At 41.6% G+C, this 20,125-nt stretch overlaps 1 protein-coding gene across 1 annotated transcript in view; it reads right to left on the reverse strand.

Moving 5' to 3' along the window:
• Window positions 1–14,809, reverse strand: part of LOC121439861 (kelch-like protein 13) — a 198,177-nt gene extending 183,368 nt beyond the window's left edge. Inside the window, exons 1-2 of the mRNA XM_041640477.1 lie at window positions 14,678–14,809; window positions 11,280–11,378 (exon numbers count right to left, since the gene is read on the reverse strand). The gene's annotated coding sequence lies outside the window, so the exon portion shown is untranslated. The remainder of the gene's footprint in view (window positions 1–11,279; window positions 11,379–14,677) is intronic.
• Between the last annotated feature and the right edge of the window lie 5,316 nt (window positions 14,810–20,125).

Genomic DNA, 20,125 nt, shown 5'->3' on the forward strand with positions numbered 1-20,125 from the left:
AACAATCAAACAGATAATGGAAACAGTTCAAGACCTGAAAACTGAAATGGAGGCAAAGAAGAAAACACAAACAGAGGGCCATCTGGACATGGAAAATCTAGGTAAACGAATAGAGACTACAGAAACAAGCATAACCAGCAGAATACAAGAGATAGAAGAAAGACTCTCGGATTCTGAAGATACCATAGAGAAAATAAACACACTGATCAAAGAAAACAGCAAGTCCAACAAACTCTCATCACAAAACATTCAGGAAATATGGGACACAATAAAAAGACCAAACCTAAGAATAATAGGAGTAGAAGAAGGAGAAAGGCAGCTCAATGGTCCAGAAAATCTATTTAATAAAATTATAGAAGAAAACTTTCCCAACCTAAGGAAAGATTTTCCTATGAAGGTGCAAGAAGCATACAGAACACCGAATAGGCTGGATCAAAAAAAAACATCCCCTCGCCATATAATTATCAAAACACAAAGCATACAGAATAAGGAAAGAATATTAAGAGCTGCAAAGGAAAAAGGCCAAATTACTTATAAAGGTAAACCTATCAGACTTACACCTGACTTCTCCATGGAAACCATGAAAGCCAGAAGGTCCTGGATAGATATACTGCAGAAACTGAGAGACCATGGGTGCAAGCCCAGATTACTATACCCAGCCAAGCTTTCATTCACTATAAATGGAGAAAATAAAATTTTCCAGGATAAAAACAAATTTAAACAATACGCAGCCACAAATCCAGCCTTACAGAAAGTAATTGAAGGAAAATCACTAACCAAGGAGTCCAACAATGACCACAATAACTCAGACATCTAGAGACCCTTCACCAACACAAAACAAAGAAGGGAAACACACAAACTCTACGACTAAAAAAACATGACCGGAGTTAACAACCACTGGTCATTAATATCACTTAATGTCAATGGACTCAACTCACCTATAAAAAGGCACAGGCTAAGAGATTGGATAAGAAAACAGGATCCAACATTCTGCTGTTTACAAGAAACACACCTCAACCACAAAGACAGGCACCTACTCAGAGTAAAGGGCTGGGAAAAGGCCTATCAAGCAAATGGACCTAAGAAACAGGCAGGTGTGGCCATACTAATCTCTAACAAAGTTGACTTTAAACTTAAATCAATCAGAAGAGATGGAGAGGGGCATTTTATGCTCATAACAGGAACAGTTCATCAGGATGAAGTCTCAATCCTGAACATCTATGCCCCTAATATAAAAGCACCCACGTACATAAAAGAAACATTGCTAAAATTCAAGGCAGCCATCAAACCGCACACACTAATAGTAGGAGACTTCAACACTCCTCTCTCACCAATGGACAGGTCAATCAGACAGGAACCTAACAGAGAAATAAGAGAATTAGTGGAGGTAATGAATCAAATGGACTTAACAGACATCTATAGAACATTCCATCCAAATAGGAAAGAATATACCTTCTTCTCTGCAGCTCATGGAACCTTCTCGAAAATTGACCACATAGTCGGTAACAAAGCAAACATCCACAGTTACAAAAAAATATTAGTAACCACCTGTGTCTTATCAGATCACCATGGATTAAAGTTAGAATTCAACAATAATGCTACCCCCAGAAAGCATACAAAGTCATGGAAACTGAACAGTCAACTATTGAACCATAGCTGGATTAAGGAAGAAATAAAGAAAGAAATTAAAGTCTTCCTGGAATTCAATGAAAATAAAGAAACAACATACTCAAACTTATGGGACACTATGAAAGCAGTCCTAAGAGGAAAGTTCATAGCACTAAGTGCCCACTTAAAGAAAACAGAGAAAGCTCACATTGGAGACTTAACAGCCCACCTGAAAGCTCTAGAAAAAAAAGAAGCAGACTCACCTAGGAGGAGTAGAAGACTGGAAATAATCAAAATGAGGGCTGAAATCAACAAAATAGAAACACAGAAAACAATACAAAAAATCAATGAAACAAAAAGCTGGTTCCTGGAGAAAATCAACAAGATTGACAAACCACTATCCAAGCTAATCAAACGGCAGAGAGAGAATTTGCAAATTAATAAGATCAGAAATGAAAAGGGGGAAATAACCACAGACACAGAGGAAATTCAGAGAATCATTAGATCTTACTACAAAAGCCTATATGCCACAAAATTGGAAAATGTAAAGGAAATGGATACTTTTTTAGATAAATATCATATACCAAAGTTAAATCAGGACCTGGTGAACAATCTAAATAGACCTGTTAGTCGCGAAGAATTAGAAGAGGTTATCAAAAACCTCCCTACCAAAAAAAGTCCAGGACCAGATGGTTTCAATGCGGAATTCTACCAGATCTTCCAAGAAGATCTAATACCTATACTCCTTAATGTATTCCACAAGATAGAAACAGAAGGGTCATTACCAAACTCCTTTTATGAAACCACAATTACTCTGATACCAAAACCACTCAAAGACTCAACCAGGAAAGAGAACTACAGGCCAATCTCACTCATGAATATCGACGCAAAAATCCTCAACAAAATACTGGCAAATCGAATCCAAGAACACATCCGAAAAATTATCCATTATGATCAAGTAGGCTTCATTCCTGAGATGCAGGGCTGGTTCAACATACGAAAATCTATCAATGTAATCCAGCATATAAATAAACTGAAAGAAAAAAACCATATGATCATTTCATTAGATGCTGAAAAAGCATTTGACAAAATTCAACATCCATTTATGTTAAAAGTCTTGGAGAGATTAGGGATACAAGGGTCATACCTAAATATAATAAAAGCTATATACAGCAAGCCGACAGCTAACATCAAATTAAACGGAGAGAAACTCAAAGCCATCCCACTTAACTCAGGAACACGACAAGGCTGTCCACTCTCCCCATACCTCTTCAATATAGTGCTTGAAGTTCTAGCAATAGCAATAAGACAACATAATGGAATCAAGGGGATTCGAATTGGAAAGGAAGAAGTTAAACTTTCGTTATTTGCAGATGATATGATAGTGTACATAAGCGACCCCAAAAACTCCACCAAAGAACTCCTACAGCTGATAAACGGCTTTAGTAATGTGGCAGGATAGAAGATCAACTCCAAAAAATCAGTCACCCTCTTATACACAAAGGATATGGAAGCAGAGAGGGAAATCAGAGAAGCTTCACCATTCACAATAGCCAAAAACAGCATAAAATATCTTGGGGTACATCTAACCAAGGAAGTGAAAGATCTATTTGACAAGAACTTTAAGGCATTGAAGAAAGAAATTGAAGAGGATACCAAAAAATGGATGGACCTCCCTTGCTCTTGGATTGGGAGGATCAACATAGTAAAAATGGCAATTCTACCAAAGGCTATTTATAGATTCAATGCAATCCCCATCAAGATCCCATCAAAATTCTTCACAGATCTGGAGAGGACAATAATCAACTTTATATGGAAAAACAAAAAAACCCAGGATAGCCAAAACAATCCTATACAATAAAGGATCTTCTGGAGGCATTACCATCCCTGACTTCAAACTCTATTACAGAGCTACAGTAATGAAAACAGTGTGGTACTGGCATAAAAACAGAGAAGTCGACCAATGGAATCGTATAGAAGACCCGGATTTTATCCCACAAACCTATGAACACCTGATTTTCGATAAAGGAGCTAAAAGTATAAAATGGAAGAAAGAAAGCATCTTCAACAAATGGTGCTGGCACAACTGGATGTCATCTTGTAGAAGAATGAAAATAGACCCTTATCTATCACCGTGCACAAAACTCAAGTCCAAATGGATTAAAGACCTCAATATCAGCCCGAACACACTGAACCTGATAGAAGAGAAAGTGGGAAGTACCCTACAGGAGCTGGGCACAGGAGATCGCTTCCTATGTATAACCCCAGAAGCACAGACATTAAGGGCAACATTGAATAAATGGGACCTACTTAAACTGAGAAGCTTCTGTAAAGCAAAGGACATAGTCAATAAGACACAAAGGCAACCTACTGATTGGGAGAAGATCTTCACCAACCCCACAACAGACAAAGGTCTGATCTCCAAAATATATAAAGAACTAAAGAAACTGGACTTTAAAATGCTAATTAACCCAATTAAAAAATGGGGCACTGAACTGAACAGAGAATTCTCAGCAGAGGAAGTTCAAATGGCCAAAAGACACTTAAAGTCGTGCTCAACTTCCTTAGCAATCAGGGAAATGCAAATCAAAACAACTTTGAGATATCATCTTACACCTGTCAGAATGGCTAAAGTCAAAAACACCAAGGATAACCTTTGCTGGAGAGGCTGTGGAGGAACGGGTACCCTCATCCATTGCTGGTGGGAATGCCATCTTGTGCAACCACTGTGGAAGTCAGTGTTTCGGTTTCTCAGGAAATTCGGGATCAACTTACCCCTGGACCCAGCAATACCACTCCTGGGAATATACCCAAGAGATGCTCTATCATATGACAAAAGCATTTGTTCAACTATGTTCATAGCAGTATTATTTGTAATAGCCAGAACCTGGAAACAACCTAGATGCCCTTCAATGGAAGAATGGATGAAGAAAGTATGGAATATATACACGCTAGAGTACTACGCTGCGGTAAAAAACAATGACTTCTCGAACTTTGCAGGCAAATGGATGGAAATAGAAAACACTATCCTGAGTGAGGTGTCCCAGACCCAAAAAGATGAACATGGGATGTACTCGCTCATAATTGGTTTCTAGCCATAAATTAGGGCCACGGAGTCTACAATAGGTGAACCTAAAGAAGCTAAGTAAGAAGGTGAACCCAAGGAAAAACATATAGTTATCCTCTTGGCTAAGGGAAGTAGACCCAATTGCCGGGGAGAAAATTAGGATCTTGGGGGTGGGGTGGGATGGGGGTAAGGGGAGATGGGGAGAGAAAAGGTAGAAGGGAAGGAGGGGGGACTTGGGGAATCAGGAGAATTGGGATAAAGGAAAGGTGGATAGGGGAGCACGGAACCACAATTCTTAGTTAAGGGAACCACTTTAGGGTGAGCAAGAGATTTGACCCTAGAGGGGCTCCCAAGTGCCCAACATGAGGTTCCCAGTTAGTTCCTTGGGTAGCTGAGGATTGGGAACCTGAAATGACCCTATCCGAGAACAATACTGACGAATATCTTGCATATCATCATAGAACCTTCATCTGGTGATGGATGGAGACAGAGACAGAGACCCACACTGGAGCACTGGACTGAGCTCCCAAGGTCCCAATGAGGAGCAGAAGGAGGGAGAACATGAGCAAAGAAGTCGGGACCACGAGGCGTGCACCCACCCACTGAGACAGTGGAGCTGATCTACTGGGAGCTCACCAAGGCCAGCTGGACTGTGACCGAAAAAGCATGGGATAAAACCGGACTCTCTGAACATGGCGAACAATGAGGGCTGATGAGAGGCCAAGGACAATGGCATGGGGTTTTGATCCTACTTAATGTGCTGGCTTTGTGGAAGCCTAGCCAGTTTGGATGTTCACCTTCCTAGATATGGACGGAGGGGGGAGGACCTAGGACTTACCACAGGGCAGGGAACCTGGACTGCTCTGTGGACTGGAGAGGGAGGGGGAGAGGAGTGGGGGGAGGGGGAGAAGGGTGGGAGGAGGGGGAGAAGGGTGGGAGGAGGGGGAGGGAAATGGGAGGCTGGGAGGAGGTGGAAACTTGTTTTTTGTTTATGTTTTTTTCTTCTTTTCTTAATAAAAAAAATTATTAAAAAAAAAAAAGAACTTGGCCCAACGGAGAAAAACACCAGTGACCTTTCCCACAGGTCATAATGGAAATTTAAGGAAAAATATGAATGTTTAAATAAAAGAAAAGATTCTAGCAATACAAGATGGCCTCAATAACCGTTGAGGGGTCATCTCAGACTTACAACTGTCCATGGAGAGACCATGAAAAAATGTAATTAAAAAATAGTTAATCTTCTGACTCTTGACATAAAATAGATGCTTCGTGAAATCTAAACTGTAGCTAGAGAGATGGCTCAGTGGTCAAGGGCTAGAGGGCCCAGATTCAATTCCCAGCACCCACATGGAAGCTCACCATCACCTGTAATGGAATTACAGACGATTCAGTGACTGCTTTTTGGCCTCCCCAAGTCCCCTTCTTGCCTCCCCAGTGCCCTCTTCTGGCCTCTATAGATACCATGCACTAAGTTGGTGCATAAACATACATGCAGGCAAAACATCCATACCCATACCCATAAAATAAAAAATAAAGTCTCAAAAGAAATTTAAAATACAAAGTGACTGATTTCCTGTCTCGAGGGCACATCACCACATTACCACTCTGACTACTCAGTCCAGCCTCTCCAGTCTGAGGGATCTGAGGGATCCTGGAGTCGTGGAAGGAGAAATGGATAGCGATTCTGTTAGTTTGGGTTAGACTGCAACAGTTCTTAAGCTTCCCAATGCTTCAACCCTTTAATACAGCTTCTCATGTTACTGCGACTCCCAACTATAAAATTATTTTGTTGCAATTATTAACTGTAACTTTGCTACTGTTGTGAATTGCAATGTAAATATCTGATATGCAGGATATCTGATATGATATATAACCCACATGTTGAAAACCACTAGGTTAGAGTAATGCCTGGGATGTAGTACATATACTTTATATATATATATATATATATATAATATATATATATATATATATATTAGCTGAATGAATTGACAGAATGGAGCCACTCCAGCCAGAATACCAGAGAGGAAACAGAAACGGAGAGTAAAAGCACCCATCCAGAAATCGGCACCTAGACCTACAATTACCCTAACCCACCCAGATGCTTCGACAGTGTAAAAACACACAGCCAGGCATTATGTCACCACCAGAACCAGCTATCCTACTATAGCAAGTCCTGAATAGTCCGACATAGCTGAAGCACAGAAAACCTTAAAAACAGCTTTATAAAGATGATAGAGGCCCTTAAGGAAGAAATGAGTAAATCACTAAAAGAAATTGAGGGAAAAGCAAACAAAAAATTGGAGGAAATTAATAAATCCCTTAAAGAAAGTAAAAAAAAAGCTGTTGAAGGAAACAAATAAAACTCATCAAGATCTGAAAATGGAAAAGGAAGCAATAAAGAAATCACAAACGGGAAATTCTGGAAACGGAAAATCTAGGCAAACGAACAAGAACTACAGACACGAATGTCACCAACAGAACATGAAAGATGGAAGAGAGAATATCAGGTGTAGAAGATAACAACAGAAGACACAGATATATTAGTCAAAAAAACATTAAATATAAAAAATTCCTGACACAAAACATCTAGGAAATCTGGGATACTATGAAAAGACCAAACTGAAGAATAACAGGGTGCCAAGCTGTGGTGGCACATGCTTTATAATCCCAGCACTCAAGAGGCAGAGGCAGGAGGATTTCTGAATTCAAGGCCAAATTTGGCTACAGAAGCAATTCGAGGACATTCAGGGCAGCTACACAGAGAAGCCCTGTCTCAAATAAAGCCAAAAAGAATAGGAATTTGAAGATGGCATGAAGGGCTCCATCTTAACTAAAAACTTCCAGAAAAAAAGTCCACTGAGATACAGGATTATAGATACTTCACAAAAGTGAAAGTATGCATAAAATATACCAATTATGATTGGCAAATAGTGATGAAGACAATCTTTAATTTAAAACTAGGTGGTTTTCTTTTATAGTCAAGTTGGAATAAAATGGCTGCCAAGATATTAGGTAATGAGAGAAGGAAGTAATATTAAAGAAATCCATGTAATAGATACCAAGGTCAGTTAACAGTTGACTCTTAGGTTATATTTTGCATGCTTTAATATTAATTTAAATTTAAAGATAAAAAATCAAGAATTATACTGAACACTCATGATCCTATGTAAATATGAATGGTTTTGGAATTACTAAAGGCTAGGGATTATGTCTCTTTTGTCTGATACCTTCCTTCTGTTTTTAATACAGATTCTTAAGATAAATTATGAATGGAATAAATGTTTACTAATTTCAAAAGTAAGTATATCATCAGAACAAATACATATTAACTGACCCACACACACACATAAAAGGGTCTCTTATGATAAAAAACCATAGGCAGTTTAAATAGCAAAAGAAGCACAAAAATACACTATAAATATGGTCTTACAAGATGGAGCACCAAGTACCAGTACCGACAGACCAGGGTTTGAGCTAGTTTCAGCTGTTTTCGCCCTGCTCTATCTGCTTTCTTCTGATATAAGGAGCAGACAGACAGCCCTCCTTATTGAAAGTTGCGTGACTACATCAGTGTGTATTCATACGGTAACCATTTACATGGTAACCATTATGAGCAAGGCACTGAGAAGATAAAGTAATTTATTTACCTCCCTAATCTCCAGCACCCACAGCAACAGCTTACTATTAATATGTGCAAAGCCGTGCTTGAAGCACTTGCCTGTAAGGAGGCAAGGGGTACAGTCTCTTATCTCAAAACCTCAGTGCCAGATGGAATCCCAGTTCAGAAGTGTCCAGCTTTTCAGATGGGCCAAAGCTTGTATTAGTGTATATTATGTAATACTCCACGAGGGTCTGTGGCACTATTCCATAAGCCTATTATAAATTTTACAATAAATATAAATAAAGATGACTACTAAGGAGAAAAGGGACTTTGATATTTTCAAACTGTATTTTGTTACCACTTGAGTTTTGATACCTAACTTACCCAATGAAATTTTTATCAATTTCCAGAGCTTTGGAAGTCTGAATTTTTCAAACTAATTGTGGGTCTAGCCAATTCATTTAAAATACTAAAAGGGCACTGGGTTTCTGATCCTACTGCACGTACTGGCTTTGTGGGAGCCTAGGCAGTTTGGATGCTCAACTTACTAGACCTGGATGGAGGTGGGGGTTCCTTGGACTTCCCACAGGGCAGGGAACCCTGATTGCTCTTCGGGCTGATGGGGGGGGGTACCTAACTGGGGGGGGGGGGGAATGGGAGGCGTTGGCGGGGAAGAGACAGAAATCTTTAATAAATAAATAAATTAAAAAAAATGATACTTAAAACATGGAAAAAAAATAAAAAAATAAAATCAGAAAAATAAAATAAAATACTAAAAGGGGTAAGTTTAGTTTACTTTACTTAAATGATGAGGCAACTGCGGTATGTTTATGCTACTCCCTCACTCCACATCCCTCAGCTACTAAGTATCCTAGAGAAAATCAGAATCCAAGCTGCCTAGCTACAGTGTTTATGTTCTCAACAACTATCCTTCATAAATAAACTCCCCCATAGAATGTTTTAGAATACCAGAGAGATATGCAGTATTAAATGATGCGCTATATTAACATAACATGAGAACATTCACAGGGCAGCATTTTTTCATTATTAAGTAACTAGAAAGGACATCATGGGCCCAGTGCTTGGGATGCCAACAACTGGCAAACCAGATGAGGTCCAGGTCACCTTCACAGAGCCAGCAGCCAGGTTATCACAAAAGCGTAAAGATGACCCAATGGGACAAGTTTGGAACTACTCTTCAGTTTCAAAGGAAAGGAGGCTATTTACAATAGCAGATGGTGCAACAGGGCCTGTTATTTAAGCTGGTCCCTGAATAGTATTGAGATTTGAAAGGACAGAGAAAAATAATTAAAAAAAAAAGAGTTACATGGCATGGCTTCCTATAGTGGAAATAATGCTAAACCAGAAATAATGCTAAATGCAAAAGTGTAATATTTGAAAAAAAACAGGTGGAACCAACAGAAATTTGTACTAGCATAATAAAAATGTTGGAAAAATTCTATAGAGTCAAGTCATGAAGATCTGGGCTTGCTCAGTTAAGACATTGGAATTTGAACCTGCAGGAGGTGCTAGAGGTCATTTTACAAGAACTATGTCCTACAACACCAGCTTTGGCTCTTAGGAGATGTTAATAACCATACTAAGTCCTACTTGGGACCAAAAATAAAATAAAATCTGGATGGCTTTCAACTAAAGGCTCAGACCTTAAGACAATTCTAAACTCAAAGTGTAAATCTATGGTGATACGGAAATGTTAGAGAAGCAATTTCTTAAAGGGAATAACAAATCTCCAAACAACGTTTCTAAAATCGAAGTGATTCTTTTGTACACAAAAGGAACTTCCAGCCTTCCAAAAGAAGGATATGTGTAAGAAATTAACAGATCGGTCCTGGAAAAACAAATTCAAGATCTGTATGCTGCAGTGATGTTTTTTTTTTTTCCGACTTCGGCTCTGTTTTGTTGTTTTCAGAGATCTGCCTGAGTAGCCTTTGCCCTAGAACTCAAGGATCTGTCTGCCTCTGCCTCCCAAGTGCTGAAATGAGAGGTATGTGCGCTGTAAGGCCTGGACAAGCTGGGATTTTGCAAAGTTGTTGACAACTTACCTTGCAACACAGGTAAAAATTTGCCGGAGGCAAGCAGACTGCTAGGCCTGCTTTGAACAGGCTTTGTTCGGGCCCTGGAGTTTCTAGTTCCCTAGTCCCTTTGTAAACAGAGTAGAAAAACAAAAGCACTGCTAGTTAGCGAATTTACCAGAGTTTTCATTCTTGAGTATTAACGTAAATGACTGGGCCAGGCATTCAGTTTAATGCTCTGAAAAACATGTTTTTTTTCAGCCAATAATTTCAGATTCCCTAATGGCTTCCCATTGTTCTGACAACCAAATTCAAATTCTTTCTGAGGGCTTCCAAACTCTACGTATGTATCTATTATCTCTAACACTCTCTGGTCCACCTTGCTAAAGACCTTGCCACACTGTCTTTTCTGTTCTTCGTGAATCCTACGTCTGAATTTTCCCCGGAGAATGTGTTCCCAACTTTTTTGTTTGTTTTTTGAGACAGGGTAACTCTCTGTAGCTTTGGAGCCTGTCCCGGAACTAACTCTTGTAGACCAGGCCGGCCTCGAACTCACTGCGATAAGCCTGCCTCTGCCTTTCAAATGCTAGGATTAAAAGCATGCGCCACCACCACCTGGCAACCCAGATTTTTTTTTTTAAGAGACAGAACTCAACAGTGTAGCCCTGGCTGTCCTGAACCTCCCTAGCTCTATAGGCCAGGCTGGCTTCAAACACACGGGGTCCGGCCTCCTGTTGTCCCCAGAGTGCTGGAATTAAAGGCACGCACCACCAGGCCCAGCTTGTTCCCAGTTCTTGAGAAACTAAAAGCATTCTCTCTTCTCTTTAGGGCTGTACTCAAAAACCACCTCTTCTCTAAGAAGTGATAGAGTTGCCAGAGTTGCCGGAGTTCTCCACAGGGAGACACAGAACACATAGGGGATTCATGTAGTTCTGGGAGGGGAGATATACTACGGGAATTGACTTACCAAATCGCGACAACAGAGACGTCCGACAGCAGTCTGTCTGAAAACTGGATACCAAGGGATGCTGGGGTAGAGCTCAGACTCCGTCTCAAGGCCTCAGAACTGAGGAAGCCAACGGAGAAACTCTCAGTTTAATGGAGACCAAAAAACCTGAGAACCTAAGGGGCCACAGGTTAAGAGTGGAGCCTCAGTCCAAAGGCAAAGGAGCCCGGAGTTCCGGAGTTCCGATGTCCAAGATAGCAGGGGAAAGAGTGTCTCTCCTAAGTGTGGGAGAGAGCAACCCGCCTTCTGTACGTGTTCTCTGCAGCCAATTGGATGGTACCCACCCACCCGGAGGGCAGATCTTTCCTGTGGCGTCCACTCAGATTCATATATTAATCTCAGGACCGCCCTCACAGACACACCCAAACTCCGGACTAGCTAGATTTTTTAGTCCAGGTAAATTGCCAACCAGCATTCACTAGCATGCACCGCCCTTGTGAAACTAGGTGTTTTCTAGTTTTTTACAGTCTTTGTATTTTATTTCTTGCTCTTTTTACAATCTATAAGGACTCAGGCTTACTAGTTTTTCCACTATGCCTACTATATAGAGCCTTGGCACATGGAAGACATTAAACTGATTTTATACCATGAAATACTAAATTAATTAGTAATACTTAAAAACTTCATCGCTATAAATATCTCTCATTCTGAGAAAACCATTTTCTCTATTTGTGAAAAGCTTACTCTAGAGCTGTTTAGTTTTTCACACTTTCTATGCTTCTTTAAAATGTGATTTTTTTTGCCAAATCGTTATACTAGTTTACAGAAGTAAACAGTAGAATTACACCAGAAACAAACTGCAGAAAAGGTTTTAATAATATATTAAACATCACAAATTAAGCAATTTGAATATGTAGGTTAATCTCATTTCAGTACTGCAGATCAAATTAATGAATATAATATAAAAGGGGAATAGTAGCAGAACCTGAAGTTAGCTTTAGTAAAATCAGAAATGATCCTTTTAGTCTGAGCTGGTTCTGTGGTATGTAACCCAAGCACCGAGTAGCTGAAGATCAGAGGGTCACACGTTCTCCCTCAACTACATACCAAGCCAGAGGCCAAGTATGAGCCACGTGAGACTCTTTTTTCATTTTTTTTAAAAGGAAAGAGAAACATTCAGTATGATAATCGCTAAGTATATCAAACAATCTGCCAAATATTGAAAATGCAGAGAAAAAATGCTTATGGCTAACTCACACCCACAAATTTTCTTTATCTTCCAGGCCAAAAAAAGGAATACTTTTCAATTAGAAAGTCACACCAGTGATAATCTTAGTTTAGGCTTAAGAATAATAATCTCAAAGGGAAACAAGTAAAATGTATGTCTCAAAAATGGGCTGCAAAAAAAATGAACATGGTGGGCCTACTAGGGTAAGTACCCTTTCCTCTATCACCTTCCAAGTTTTACTAGAACTAAAGTAAATTCTAGAAATTCATTGCAAAAGGAAGTATCTGCAGCAAGTTACCTAACTAACCTAATCATTGATAGCCTCTACGCTCTTCTGAAAATTACTTCAAAACATTGACTAAAACTGACAGAACCACACCACACATTTTAAATTTTGCTAATAAAGATGGCAACTTAAAAATACTGAGCATTTGAAGTTCTTGTCTACTTCCAAATGCTTCATTTGATACTGCAGCAGAAGCTCTTCTCATTCATTGCCTCACGACCAAACTTAAGTGCTACCAGGAGAGGGAAATGCTGTCACCATCTTCATGGGCAACTTGCTTTGCTTCCGAAACTGCTGCTAATTAGTGAACTGTTGAGGCAGGGCCAGCACCTGGTCACACATTAAGCAAACATATCAATCACTGGTAAGTGTAAGGGTATTAATAAGGACTTGTGGCCAAGGGGGCTAATGTTTTTAGATACAGAATGATGTCACGGCTCTTTAGCTCATTTTGCTCAGTTTTCAAGTTTGAGCACTAGCTAAAACCTCTCTCTAGAAGCACGGTTGCACACGTCAGCATGTGCTCGTTCACGGGGATCGGCCTCCACTTTGGGCTTCTCCATTCAATTTCCCCACACTAATTACAGCATGGAAGCGAGCAAAGGCACCTCAGCGCAGGAACTAACATGGCAACAGCATGGGAAGAAAGTGAAATGGCTAAAAAAGTGGGGGGCTTGGTTTTGTCTGGTTGTTTTGAAAGAACCAGGAGCTTCCAAATGGTACCATATGAAACCGTGGCTTCTCTTTAAAAGGCAGGTCCCCTCCCAACAGAGGTAGCTAGTTTTAGACTCCAAAGCTTCTCAGTGCCCATTCAATGTGCTTAGTGACTAACCTGAGTGACTCGCTCCAAATCTCTATGGTCATCCTCCAACTACACTTAAATGCTGAGCATCCTAATTTATAGATGGAGAAATGGAGGCAGGGTTACAAACCCCACCAGACCCTCTTTAATCTGGCCTGCTCCACTGCCAGGAAGGTTTAGGGCCGCGTACAAACATTTCATCCAAACATATATACACACATTTTACGTGACTGGTGTTTGGACTAAGTTATTAAAACCTAGAAAGAAACCTCTCAAGTTCCTCAACAGATGCTTCTTAAATGATATTTAATAAAGAAATTTGTTCCATTTTTTTTCTGTAAATGATAGGTTTGAACCCTGTAAGACTCCAAGAAAATAAATCATCAAATGGGAGTTTTAAAAGGGGGTGAAAAGAGCCAAGGCATTCACAATTGAAGACATTCAGAACTAAGTTAAAAAGCTTGGAGGGAAAAAAGTGTTCTCAACTGGGGAGCCAGCGGTGGAGTCTCTCAAAATTCTGAAAGCGGGATGGTTTAGGAAGCACAAAGTAGAAACTGTTAGAGGACGAGAGACTGTGAGGCTGAGGTTGACAGAGGAACCCCAGAGGATCACGGCAGCGACAAGGAAAAACCAGAGAAGACCTTGGAAGGATGACAAAGAAGCCCAGGAAAACTGAGTTCTGACTGGGGTCCTAGAAGTACCCACCCTTCTGGTAGAGCCAAAGGGACCTGCAAAGTGCAAAGGTGCGGAGCTCTGAGCGCGCGATAGCGCGGGGCTGAAAACCCGGGTGGGCAAAGAGAGGAGCTGGTTCCCCACCTCGCAGTTCCCCGCGCAGATCCCAACTCCGTGCCGCGCACCGCGGGTGCGGAGGGTGGGGAAGCCCGTGGAGCCCCTGGGACTTCAGGGTCCCGCCTCACCTTGATGGCTGAGTCCCTGCACCCAGCCGCCCCTCCGCGGGCAGCTGCGCTCCCGAGGGCCAAAGAGGGAATCGCGCAGTGCAGCCCGGGTCCCCTTCTGTCGCGAGGCACAGACTCCCGCACCGCTGCACCCCCTAGTCGCCCTGGCCACTTCTCCAGATCTTCGGGCAGAGGGAGAGCGCTTACCCTAACCCGAACGCCGCTCCGGTTATTTGCCAAAGTCCCTCTTCCAGGCTGCCTGGGAATAGGAGCTGAGCTGCCGCGGCTGCAGCGGCAGAGCCTCCGCCTGACCTCACCAGGGGGTGGGGGATAAGGGAGGGGAGCGGGAGCCCAGCTGGGGACTGGAGGGAGAGTGGTGGGAGGGGAGTGCGTGGGCGGGGGAAACATGGCGGCAGGGGTGGCCCTGCCGGCGCCTGCGTGGAGGCTGGGGCTAGGACTGTGTGTGGGGTCCGAGTTAAACACACAGCCAAAGAGGGAGGCAAAGCTGGGCCCGGAAGCAGGATGACTGCCAAGTGGCCTGGGAGCCTTTGAAACCAGGACACTTGGGTGTGAGCCCGCATGGCTTCTAATGTCCAAGAGGCAGAAGTGAAAACTGTCAAGTATCAAGGGACAGCAGAGCATGGACTTATCCAAGGAAGTTACCAAGAGCACCCTGCCAGCCTCTTCGAAGTCACTCCAGAGAGCAAGCAAAGGAGGTACTGAGAAAGAGATGTCTCATTACCTCAGTGGGGCCCAAAACTCGAAATAAACCTGATCCAGGCACACATACAACTAATTGTTCATCACTCTTAAAATGATCTGGAATGTGTGCACCGTGTCTCCTTTCTATTAGAGTACAGAATATTAGGGAAGAGAAGAACAACTACAAACACAGCACTTAACATTTTACCTACTATTACGCGCTGTGCTTTGAACTCGCTGTACCGTCAGCGCTACTCCACGAGGTCCGTGAAGATTATGAACAAGGAAATGGTAAAGCGAGGCGAATCTCTTCACCACTATGCTACACTAATTCCAAACTGCGGAGACCACTCTTCTAAGTTTTAAATCTGCCTAGTTCCATTAACCTAGACCCCAACCAATAAAACAAAATGAAACAGTCGAGTCAGCTTGCCCCTTGCCCGTCTTCTGTTAATCATTCGCCTTCCTGACAGTTGAGCCTTCAGGTCACCTCCTTCTCTTTCTTCCGCCATCCTTTCTACCTATTCTCTAGACTCCCTCATCATTTCTACTTCAAAGTCTAGTCTCAGGCAGGTAAGGTGGCTCGGCAGGTTAAGGCATCTGCTGCCAAGCCTGAAGGCCCGAGTTTGATTCCCAGGCCTCACAGTCTCATGTGGTGGAAGTTGCCCTCTCACCTCCGCAGGCACTTCATAGTGCCATTGGCCACCTGCACTCCCACAAACATACAAATACACACCAATTTTTTTTTTGTATATTTCTAGTTTTTTCCTTGAAAAATACTGGAGCTTGCTTAGCAACCAATCTAATTGATCGCTGTCGGGTTTACCCTAGCTTTAAGAGCAGTGATGAGACTAGGGACTGGAATGATATGTGTGTCCCAATACTTGGTTCGCCTACCAGTAAGCTGATCTGGAGTCTGAGATCTCAATATTTCTGTCCTCATATTTAAAGTTCCTTACACTGAAATTCTGGCAGCACGATAGATTTTAGGCAAATTTAGGAATAACCAGCTACTTAAAACTGTGCTAGAGCTAAAGACAGCCCACCATACTTATCAGTCTGGCACCATGATAGTTACTCCAAGTACACATGTAATGTGCACGATTCCTTTTTACCTATCAGTGCATTCAGTCCAGTCTGCCTGTGTTAACGGTGGTGCATTCCCTGGCTTCCCCGCTCCTCACTGTGCTTATCCAATAATTATTGTATATGTAACCAGTCAGTCAATGCCCACCAGTGAGATGGCTTCTGCTAGTTTACAATCTCATCAAGATACTTCCAAGGTAATTAATTTCACTATGTGTCAAAAGCCTAGACTACAGTTTAAAATAAACACAGATTCAGTTAATATGTGTCAAAGTTACTGTTTTTCCCTGCCACCAAAAGATTCAAATATTTTTACTTTAAATTCCTCCATGAGAAATAACGGGAAAATGGGCTAGTTTGGTGTGATCAAACAGTTTTCCCACCCAAGGAGAAAAGTTTTAGTAAGGATGAGGACAGCTCTGGCTTCCACATTTGAACTGGGAGTGAGAGGCTACAGTGTACTTAATCAACGGGAATATTGCTATTTGGGCTAAGGTGCTTTTTTACACAGTTAATCTAGCAGCTAGAACCCTAGACTTGGAGTCAGAAGACCCTGAATGTATATGATATATACTTCACCCATTATTTTGTCTTAATATGTTTTCCTCAGCTTTGGAGATGGTAATAATACTGGCCTGGAAGACTTCATAAACTTTTCAGTTTCATATAAGACAATCTCTATTAATCATCAAGAACAAGAAAAGGCCTGAGCTGGAGGTCAATGGAAAAGTGCGTATTTAGCCTCAACAAGGTTCTGGGTTCAACTCCAGCCCCCAAACTACTACAATGATGACTACTACTACAAAGAGAACAAAAATCATTCAGAATACCGTAGTTTTGGAAAGCAGAATAATGAGCGTATGGCAAATTCAGGAGCTAAGAAAAAAGAAGTCAAAGCAAAATATCGTGATGAAAAGAAAACAAAACAAGTAAATGGTCACTGTGGGTTGAATTATATTAACCCCACCCCAGAACACTCTGTGTTCACATGTTCTAGTATACCAGAATTTAACCACACTTGTGTAAAGTCTTTAGAAGATAGGTAGACATTCATAAAGGGTTCTCTAGGGCAAGCCTGAGTCCCCTATGACTGAAGTCTTTATAAGAAGTAACTGGGGAGACTGCTCCTCCACCGCCGCCCATTGATCATTGTACCCTACAAGACCCACTCAGCCGCCCAAACCCACGGAACCCATCACCCTCCCCTGGCCAAATATCCCCAACAAGATCAGCAGCCCTTTGAGACACAAACAACACCTGCACCAGTTGAAAGAGCAGGTGAGTCTCCCAGATAAACATCCCCAAAGTCTCAGCCAGGCCTGCTCCAGGGCAGATTCCTTGACCAACCCCTCCCATCTGAGCACCAGCAGGCAACCAGCAGGTAAGAGTCCTTCTTACAGGTTGCTTTACCACTGCTGCGCAAACCCATTGAACCCATCACCCTCCCCTTGGCCAAATATCACCCTACACGATCAGCAGCCCCTAGAGACACAAACAACACCTGCATCATCAGGTGAGTGACCTGTCTCCCAGATAAACAGCCCCAATCTCTAGGCCCTAAACTCCAGGGCATATTCCTTGCCCTCCCCCTTCCATCTCAGCAGTTGCAGACAAACAGCAGTTAAGAGTTCTTCTTGAAGGTTGCTCTACCACTGCCCACCTCCCCTTGACCACTATAACCTACAAGACCCACCCAGCTACCCAAACCCACTGAATCTATCACACTCCCCCTGGCCAAGCATCCCCTGCAAGATCAGCAGCCCCTAGAGGAAATAGATTCATTGGCCAAAGAAAATGATGAATCCAACAAATTCTTAACACAAAACATCCAGGAAATATGGGACACCATGAAAATACCAAAGCTAAGAGTAATAGGGATAGAAGAAGGAGAAGAATTGCAGCTAAGAGGCACAGAAAATATATTCAACAAAATCGTGGATAACTTTCCCAACCTAAATAAGGACATGCCTATGAAGATACAAGAAGCTTACAGAACACAAAATAGACTGGAACAAAAAAAAAGTACCCTTGCCACATAAAAATCAAAACACTAAACATACAGAATAAGGGAAGAATACTACATGGATGACCCCAACTAAGACTTTTAGCAATAGTGGAGAAGGTGCCTGAACTGGCCATTTACTGGAAGCAGATTGGTAACTTCAATAGTTGCCATCAGAGATACTCTATCTAGTAACTGATGAAAGCAGAGGTAAAGATCCACAGACAAGCACTGTGCTGAGCTCTGAGAGTCTTGTGGAAGAAAGGGAAGACGGGTTGTATGAGCCAGGGAGGTAATGATGGGGGAACTCACAGAGACAGCAGACCTGAGCTCGCAGGAGGTCATGGAGGCTGGACCAACAGTCAAGGAACCTGCATGAGACCCACCTAGGCCCTTGCATGTGTGTGACAATCGTGTAGCTTGGTCTCTTAGTAAGGCTTCTAACAATGAGAGCACTTAGCTGGCTTTTGGTAACCTATCCCCATGCTGGATTACCTGGCCCTTGCCTCATCTTGATGGGTCATTTTTTTTGTGCAAGCTCATGGAGAGCCTGCTTTTTTCTGAGTGGAGGTGGAGGAGGAGTAGTTGGGAAGGGAGCTAGATGGGAAAGGGGAGGAGAAGGGAAGGGATGGGAAACTGGTTGGTATATAAAATAAATGAAAATAATTTTTTAAATAAAAAATTAAAAATATCAAAAAAGAAGTAATTGGGTCACCACACCAATATGAATGCACATAGAAGTAAGACTATGAGTGAGGACATGGTGAGGTGACTGTCTGTAAGTCAGGCAGCACCTCCAAGTACCTTTGTATATTCTTTCATGACTCATGTCCATTCCCTGCATCCGCCTCTTCCTTGGCCCCTTCTACTTAGCCTTTCTTACTCTCTTCTCTTCATGTGATACTGAGCTCACATTTACAATTGCTGACATTGTGTTGATTTTTGAGTTTTTTTTATAAGAAAGTTTATTTGATCTGGGGGAAAAAAGTAGTTTTGAAGTAAGCAGTACAATAATTCTGGCCAGAATGCACTAGATCTTTAAACCCCAATCAGACCGAATATGTCTTTGAGCAACATTTCCCTTTCTTCCTCGCCTCCTCTGCCTCTCTGCCTAAGGTAAATACCATTTCGTTTCCTAGTTCTACAAGTTTCAATTTTTGAGATTCTACATGTGTGAAATAATATGGTATTTGTCTTCTGAAATAAACCTGACTTATTTCACCCAATTTAGGATCCTCTGGTTCCACCCATGTTGTCACAAAGGACAGAATTTCCTTTCTTTTTAAAGATTACATAATATCCGGTTCTGTATAAGTACTGAATTCTCTCTATTCACTCATGATTCCTAGTCAATACAAAAGCATATCTAAGCGTGCTTTGCATGTAACGTGTCCACTGTTGTAGGACACAAGTTGTTTCCTTTCTTGATTATTGTGGATTACGGCGCAATGAACGAACACAAGAAAACTGATGCCTCTTCAATATACTGATTACTTTTCCTTTGTCTAGACTTGGAAAATTTCTGGGATTGTTTCTGTCTGGATCTTATGAATAACTTATCTCTTCAAAAGAGATACAAACAACAGATAGGTACAAATATTTAGTTCTCATCACCAGAAAAGTTGAAACTCCAGCAACAAGGTGATGTTTTCAAAACTACAGAAAGAATAGAGTTTTAGCATTCTGACCACAAAATAAATAGTAAGTTGGTGAGGTGGTAGATAATTACTTTGACTACTGAACATATAGATCAAAATGTTATATTATACCCCACAAATATACACAATGATTGTCCATTTGACAAATTCAGTGAGAAAACAACAGGTTTTCCTGTCTGTTTGTTTTGTTTTAGTTTTGCAGCCCTG

Source organism: Microtus oregoni, unplaced genomic scaffold (assembly GCF_018167655.1).
Source record: "Microtus oregoni isolate MIOR12 unplaced genomic scaffold, Mior012 000063F_ref0000156, whole genome shotgun sequence".
Taxonomy (NCBI): Eukaryota; Metazoa; Chordata; class Mammalia; order Rodentia; family Cricetidae; genus Microtus; species Microtus oregoni.